This window comes from Nannospalax galili, unplaced genomic scaffold, assembly GCF_000622305.1.
Source record: "Nannospalax galili isolate Female #2095 unplaced genomic scaffold, S.galili_v1.0 scaffold1318, whole genome shotgun sequence".
Classification (NCBI taxonomy): domain Eukaryota; kingdom Metazoa; phylum Chordata; class Mammalia; order Rodentia; family Spalacidae; genus Nannospalax; species Nannospalax galili.
The window spans coordinates 1,066,877-1,075,617 of NW_008342123.1; positions in this window are offsets into that span (position 1 = coordinate 1,066,877).

Below are 8,741 nucleotides of genomic sequence, written 5' to 3' on the forward strand. Positions count from 1 at the left end.
CAGGCATTGAGAAACTAGCTTATCAGAAAAACAGGACGTAGTGGTCAAGCCATCTGCATCTGGCAATCCCCGGGGCTCGATACCAGGAAATCAGGAGAAAAACCTCTGTGTCCCTGAGGTCACCTCCCATTTAGCAATCCCACTTCCCCTTAGCCCCGACCCTTACCCCATATTTCTGTGTGCTTTTGAAATTACTCTGTGTGTTTTTGAATTAACCAATAACCGCGCTTCTGCTTCTGTACCCTGCTTCTGCTCTATAAAAGTGCCAAACCCCAGCCTGTAGGCGCGCAAGTCCTCCGAGGAGACTCTGCGCCCACAGGTACCTGTGTATCAAATAAACCTCTTGCTGTTGCAACCCGAAGGCTGACTTGTCCTCAGTGGTCTCACTCTTACACTTTAAGGCCTTGGGCTGCCCTAGCATCTTGTATTTCTTTACTTTCTCTAACGCTTCCTTCTCCCAGCCATGGGGCTGCCGGTCAGCCACGTGTCTGACCTCCTCCATGCAGGCTGTAAACCTGCGTGGCCTCATGGCGTCTTTCCTTCTCCCCTCCCTTCTCCTCCTCAAGGCAGCTGCCAAGATTATCAGCTCGCCTGCCCCCTGAGGATTTTTCTTTAATATTCTAATAAAATTGTAAAAGCTTAAATCCTGTACCAAGGACATTTACCTTTGGCCTTTGCCTTTAAAAAGCTCCTGTCTTCTCCCAGTTAGGGCGGCACTCCCTAAATTGGCTCAGAGAGTGCTTCCCTGGCCAGCTGATTTGGAACTTTTTGAGTCTGAGTGGTCCTTCCTGGTGGTCCCGAACTCTGTAACATCGATTTCTAATGCTGGGGTTACAGGTGCTGCATGCCATTAAGCCTGGATCACAGCAGCTTTTAAAAAATTATGTATTATTATCATATGGGCGGGGGCACATGCCACAGTGCTCATGTGGAGGTCAGAGGGCAACTTCATGGAGTCGGTTCTCTCCTTCCACATTTACATGGGTTCTAGGGATCAGTTAGCCAGGCTTGCGTGGCAAGCACCTTTACTGGCTGAACCATCTCTTCCCCCAACCCCCCAGCAGTTTTTGCAGATCTAACCATCCTGCCAGTGGCCTCTATCCAGCACATCTTTGGGGGTTCATCAGTCTGTGGTCTCAATATCTTTTTGCTCCCAAACCCTAAACCCAATCCTGGCCACCTAGCCAGCTGCAAGTGTTCCCCAAGAACCCTATGAAAATGAGAATGCAGCTTCCTCTGGGGACTGAGGCCTGGTCTCTCCTGCTTGAGTTCACCTATGTACCCCCAGGTTTCTAGCCAAGAAGAGTCTTGATACTGGACCTTACAAGTCCTTTGTAGGCAGCCAGTCCTTGGGGCTGTGAGCCAAGGGGTTCTGGCTGGTGCTGTTTGATCTTCTCTCTTGAGGAATCTAATGGGTATAAGAACAGGAGGTAGAAATTGCATAGGCAGTTTAGAGTAAAAAGACCCCATAAGAAAAGAGACCAATCTCTTTCCTGACTAAAAGCTGGAAATGTCCCTGGACCTGCCAGTGAATTTGTCCTTGCCTGAGCTCAGAGATGCCAGAATCATCCAAGCTAAAGATATCTCTGATTCTGCCAGAGCTAGAGGCTGGGGATACCAGAAAGGGGTTTTTTTTTTTCTTATCTTTTCCCTAAAGGAGAACCCTATTCCTGGAAGCCATGCTGAGGATGAACCTCGAGAGACCTGAACTGAGAACTGGACAGACCAACTCAACTCCCCTGCCCCTCCCACCACTAAACCCCTATTAACTCCCAAGGACTAAGGCTCCGCGGTGTTCCATTCCCAGGGACCCCTCCTGCCATATGGAAGCTCTGCTTGTTCTCTCCTATACTCCCTATAATGAAATACTCTTTTCTAAAACTCGCCCTCTGTGGTTCATAAATTTCATTCTTTGAATTCCCAAGACAAGAATGTGAAAGCCTCTGGTTGAGGTAGCTTTGGTAACTGTTGAATTTCCGGGACCCTAGCCTCTCAAGCTAAGCACAAGAGAGCAGGGAAAGGCTCCATCTCTGTCAAGGACACCTCAACATTCCTGGATCAGGAAGGCTGCCATTTCCCTTGCCCCTCCCCTGCCCTGGATCCCTAAGGAAGTCCACACTTCCATGCCTTATTCCTCCTGCTCTAGGCAACTGGCCTGACAGCTACTGCTTAACTATGGAAAGGAATTGGGAACAGGAGGCCCTGAAGTCAGTTCCTTCACCTCGAGGGCACAGAGAGGCACAGTGTCTTGAGGTTCCCAGAGACTCTGGTAAGGTGAGATCCCAGCAGATATGCACTCTGGCTGCCTCCATCCCTAGGGCCCAGCCTCTGTGGCAAGAGGCGCTGCTCTGTAAAAGCCTGCCTTCCATAGGTCAAACTGCCCAGCCCAGCCTTGCGTCTCTGAGTGTCCTTACAGCCTGCATTTCACTCAGGACCACCCGGTTGAGTGTGCACATGTTGGCACAAGGACACGTGTGTGTGTGTGTGTGTGTGTGTGTGTGTGTGTGTGTGTGTGACAGACAGACAGACTTGCCTGCCCAGGAAGCACTCACACACACAGGACTCCACAGAGACAGTCTCACACTCCATACACACAAGTCTAATTAGACTTGCATGAGGCACCAGGCAAGCCATCATGGCTCTGCCCCAGGCAAGGGGGTTGCTGCTGGGCAGACAACACAGTTAAGGAGCTTTTGATTTGACAAATAAATTACATTTCTTTCACATTGAAGAAAACGCTTTGAATATTCAAAGCCCGGGGCCAGGAAGCAGTGAACACCCTCTGGGACAGGGGCAGGGGGTCAAGCTGTCCCTGGGCTGCTCCTGTTACTGTGTGATGGTCTTCTTCCTGTGAACCTTGAAGTGTGCTGAAAGTCAAGGGTACGTGAGCCCGAGACACGTCAATGGACTTTGTAAACCACTGTGTGGCCAGGTCACAGACAGGTGACCCAGAGGTCTCCATGCCAGGCCCTGAGCATTCCTCCAGCTCAGTGGCTTGACACCAGGCCTGTCCCCCTGGAGGCCACCCTCCCAATTCTTTCCTTTAGGTTATTCCCCAAGAGCCTGGCAGGCCACCAGCTTCATTTGTCACTGACAGGACTGGTCCTAGCTTCTGGAACATTCCTGAAGGCAAGGAAAGGATGCATTCCTAGGATTCGGAAGATGGCAAGAAGTGTGGCACTTGGCCCGCTTGTTAGCGGGGAGGCCTGGGGAGGCAGGAGGCCGGCAGACCCAGGACCAGCTGGTTCTCCTTCTAGTTCACCAGCCTCCTCTCCTGGAATTGCCAGTGCTCTGACAGGATGGTATGAGCCACACCAGTGAGTGTTCAGGTCTAACCCTGTGCCCAGCCCACACCATTACCCAGGCTTCTAAACTACTTGTTAGTCTCCAGGACGTTCCCCAGCCATCCCTCCAGGATAGCTACTGGTTGCTGTTAAAAGCCACTCACATTGACTTTAAATGCATTTAAATCTTTAGAAAGGAACAATTTTCTGCAAAGGTCAAGGCGATGCTTGGAATGGTCTATGCTGCCCCATGCGCTCAGGAAGGCACTGAGGTAGTCCTAGAAGAAAGGGGAGAGGGAGATGGAGAAATCAAGCCTTCTAGATGGCAGAACCAGCTCTCCTCTAGCCCCTGTGACATACTCCCACCCCAGCCCCTTTTTCTTCCCTTTAGCTGATGAGATGTCCACAGTTACAAAGCCACAAATCATCAGGCTTGAAAACAGCTTAGAGATTACCCAAGCTGCTATTTCACAGATGAGAAAATGAAATCACAGACAAGTGATGCAACTTGTCTATGGATGCCTGGGTAGCCGGGGGGAGACCCTTGTCCATAGCCTCACAGTCTTCACAGGTTAACTTCCGAACATGGGTGATTATTTATAAACACTCAGCCCCTGTGTCAGGCCTGTTACTTCTGTTTAGGATGTCCTCGATACCTTCCCCAACCTTCTTCTCCGAAAAATTTCTATTCGCACTCCAAAACCCAGGTGTAATATTACCCACTCTCCTTTATAAAGTGAACTATTCATTTCCTGGACCCACAGAGCATTCCTAGGACCCCACTGAACACTTACATGTCTGTTTTCCTCCCTGGACCATGGACTTCTTCTCCAAGAGGAGACTCCTAGCCAAGCCTAAGATTGCACCTGGATTGATTGACATTCCCAGTGAACACATAGAGGGGGAAGGATAGTCTAAACGTGCTTAGGACTTGAGGTCAACTTCCTGGAAATCTGTCTCAGACAAGTGATGCTGATCCCAGGGAGAGGGCTATATCCCCAGACATGTTTAATTTGTAAGGACCCCCATGTCACTTCAACACCAATGGACACACCCAGAGAAAAGGATGCTCCAACGAGATCTTAGGTGACATAACAGGGCTCCCATGCCCACAAAGTTTTGAAAAAGGAGCCCCATGCCTGAGCCCCTGACTCTGGTCTGCTCCAACCTCTATTCCTCCCAATGTGGGTCAGGGATGACACACACCCCAATAGGCGCAGTCTAGTTCCAGAAGCATGAAACCCCAGACAGAAATCAGGACTGGGATCTGGGGATGTGGCTAAGTCACTAAAGTGCCTGTTGTACAAGCATGAGAGCCTGAGTTCAGATTGTCAGCACACATAAAAAAAGCTGGGCACAAGCCCTAAGTGACACATCTGCGATGCAGCCTCTACACCTCAGGCACAAGAGGAGATGGAAAGAATGTAAGGGTCTGAGGGACAAGGCACCTGCTGCTGGTTAATGCATTCTAGATGTGATAGGGAAACTACACAATGAAACCTCCATAGTATGCTAGTCTAACAAGATCTATGTAATGATAAAACCAGTTGGATGGTATGACACACCAAGGTGGTAGAAATCTCAAGAGGTCCTACCTGAAGAGGAGGAGCTTCAGGTAATTAATGGATGCTGACGGAGGGAAAATCAGTTTTCTCTAGCGACTAATTCCCTGAGAGGTTATCTAATTCCAAGTGGGCAGCCCTAAACACAGAAACATCACTAAATGGACTCAGTATGATAGATAGATGATAGATAGATGATAGATGATACATGATAGATAGATAGATAGATAGATAGATAGATAGATAGATAGATTAGATAGATTAGATAGATTAGATAGATATATGTATCTATCATCTATATCAATAATATATGCAGGTATATATAAATAATAATCAAGGAAGGAATTGAGAGGGAGTGGGAGGGGCATGGGAGGAGCCAGTGGGGGACTGGGAGGGATAGATATGTTGTGAAGAATATAGTCTTGTATGATGTTCACAAAAAAATTTTTTTAAAGCTGGGCACAGCAGCACATGCCTGTAATCTCACGCTGGGGAGGCAGAGGCAGAAGGATCCCTGGGCTTCCTGGCCAACTCAAAACCAGCTAACTCCAGGTTCAATCTGAGAGCCTGTCTCAACAAAAATAGAGATTGAGGAAAATACTTGACATTGACCTCTGGCCTCCACATGCATGTGCTTACATATTTATGCATACCTACACACACACATGCACACACACACACACACACACACACACACACAAGGACAAAAAAGAAATCATGATTGGGTTGGAAATTGGGGGAGAGTAAGATTTGAGAGGGCAGGTTATGGTGCAGTTGAAGAGTGGATATCACTAATGGCGTAGAGTTTCTCAGCTGGCAAGGAAGGAAGGCCCCTGCCCCTCAGGATGCTCCAGATGGAGACACAAGGCACAGACATAAACATGGACTAGGGCCCAATGAGACATAGGACAGAAGTCTGTCTGGAGAGCCATGGGCAGCGGGAGGAGAGGAGAGAGTATGGGGAGACAGAAGGAGATGTCCTGGATGCCTATGGCTACCTGCTGAAACCTGTGCATGCCCAGCACATGACTCCTCTCTCTAGATCCTCTTGGCAGCCCTCAGCTACTGCACCATGCATGTGTGTTTCTGTTTGGCAGGAGATGGGAGGCGGAATGAAAATGGGACAGGACATTCGGAGATGAGCGACTAATTTTCTGTTAATGGCTGGTTGCCTGGCAACCCAGCTTCTCTCTGCCTGTTGCCCTCCAAATTGGACCGTGGAATTTTCAGTGTTAAAGCGCCTCCCATGGAAGCTCAATTCTGTGACAGCTGGACCTGTCACTGCCCTGCCCCGTCAGTGCCCTCCTCTGCCCTGTAGAAGAACAGATCAGAGCAAAGAGCACACAGCCTGACAGAGTCTCTCCTGGACCCATCTATGAGCAATACCACACACACACACACACACACACACACGTGTTCATAATACATACATGCACACAAATGCTCATTCCTATGGAACAATATTAAACTGCTACTCAATCCTCATGCCCAAGTGTGTTAAGCATTTTACTATGAGTTTTATACTAATGTCCTCTTTTTTCTCCCCGTGGCTTTATGATATTCATCAGCATCTTCATTTTATAGAGAAAAGCCCGGAAAGTATGCACAGAGGTCTTCACTCACGTGCAGATGTCAAAGGTCACACAGGGGAAGATTGTTTTAAATGCACACATATGTGGTATTGCTTGGGGCTGGGTCCAGGAGAGACTCCAGCAGGCCGTATATGCACCCAAGGCTTTGATTCCTTGCTCTGACCTTCCACAGGGCTGAGGAGGGCAGTGACAGGGCAGGGTTAGAAATTAGGAACCTATGAGCAACGATCTGTTTCTTCCATCCAGTCAGCTCCAGGGCTTCAAGGAATGCCCTGTTCTTTGCCATCCTCCACTAGAGTCGGTAGACCTGGAACAAACAGAAACTGCTTTGTGTCTTTGTATAGAGACAAAGAGTTAGTGCCTCACACACAGTGTCCCTTCTATCAGAGCAACCACTGATTTAGAGGGAAATCTGACACCTACAAAAAGAGCCCACTGGAAACCTCTCGTCCTTTACAGGGCGGGGGACAGGACAGCAGAATACAAGAGGAAGTCACTGGGTGTGACTCCTGAAGGATGTGAGAGAGAAGTGATTCAGATAATAGGCACCCTTTCGATTTCCCCCAATGCTTTTTGCTTTCTGCCTGGAACTTCATGGTGGCTATAATTTTAGTAACTATCCAAGGTCATAAGGTGACCTTGGGGGACAGAAAAGTGAACAGAGATTGGAACATGGAGGGTACCTAGAAAACCTTTTGATTAGCTTGCCTAGTCTCTTCTCTATGAGAAAAGCAAGCTCTAATTTATATAGGCCGCTAGCCTGCTCTGCATTTGGGTTTTTTAGCATACAAGCAAAGCCAGTATGGACAGGCACAACTGGTCTCTAATAGGAGAGGGGATTAAGCCCCCTGGTGTGCAGGGGCACCCCCTGGGAGAATGGAGAGAGGCAGGGAACTACCCCCTCTTTGCATCTGGAATCTTCCAGCAGCAGCCAGCACCTCCATAAACTGTCTTCCAGTAAAGGTCCATGTAGACTCAGATCTTCCCCTTTTACTAGCCCTTCCCACTGGTTGGTACTGGCAGCTCCTCCATCTCTGTCCCCACGAGACCTGAGGCCACCCTTGGCAGTTTGTAGGCACAGGTGTGAGCAGTGAACTGAATCAGAGCATCAGTTCTTTGCAGTCCACAGGGTCCAAAACTGCTATGCCTCTGCTTGGTCCTTTAAACCCAGAGATAGGGAGAGAAGAATAAGGAAATGCTGGGCGGGGGGTGCTCAGCCAGGCTGAGGGAGCCCAGGGTGATGGAAGACTTGCGGGTCGGGGAATGAGAGACCATGGAGAAGCCAGACTTCAGGTTTGTAATAAGGATATTTAAGTTAGAAATGCACATTCTGCCTCTTACTCAGAAAATGAGGGGGTGCCATGGGCCAGCTCTGTGATGGTCGCTATCAATTGTCAACTTGACAGGATCCAGAATCACAGAAGAGACAAGTCTCTGGCCACGTCCCTGAGAGAGTTTCTAGATTAGGCTAATAGAGGTGGCAAAGACACACCCTAAATGTAGGTGTCACCACCCGATGGACTGGGGTCCTGTCCCAAGAAAAAGAAAAGAGCTGAGCACCAGCTCTCGTTTCTCTGCTTCCTGACTGCAGATGTAATGTGACCAGCTGCCTTAAGATCCTGCCACCATGCCTTCCCTGCCATGAGCGACTGTACCCTCAAAGTGTGAGCCAAAATAAACCTGTCCTTTAGTTGCTTCTTTCCAGGGGTTTCATTACAGCAATAAGGAAAGTAACATACGCACTCTAAGATCACTGCTTCCACTGCCCCTGTGTTGAGGAACTTATTATTGGGTACACATGAGCCCTTGTCACTCGTTCCTCTCCACAGGGGTCTGCTCAGTGTCTCAGATGCCCCAAGCCAGTTCCTATGTCTGCAGCTTTGTGGGAGCTGGAGCCTCTGCCTAGATTGCTACTCACCCAGATAGCCATGAATCTTGAACTTTACCCCCTCGTTGCTCTCAGGTACCCACTTCAATGTGACCCCTTCAAGGGGGCCTTTGCCAGTCAAGCTGCTACAGGTTGTACCCCACCTAACACCCCCCCAGGCTCTTGCTTTCCCTCTAATTAGGATTTATTTGCTTGCTAGAGATGCTCTTTCTCCTGACAACCTGAGTCCCAGGTAAACAGACTCATCTGCCTGGTTGCATGGCAAACCCCTGCTCCTAATATGGCATTTAGTGGGCATTTTAACCACAGCTAAGCCGCTGACCAACTGAGTCACAGCTATGCGTCTCTAGCCACATCTGACACACACACTTAACATACTCATAACACACAGTGCACACAGAGAGATACACATGTG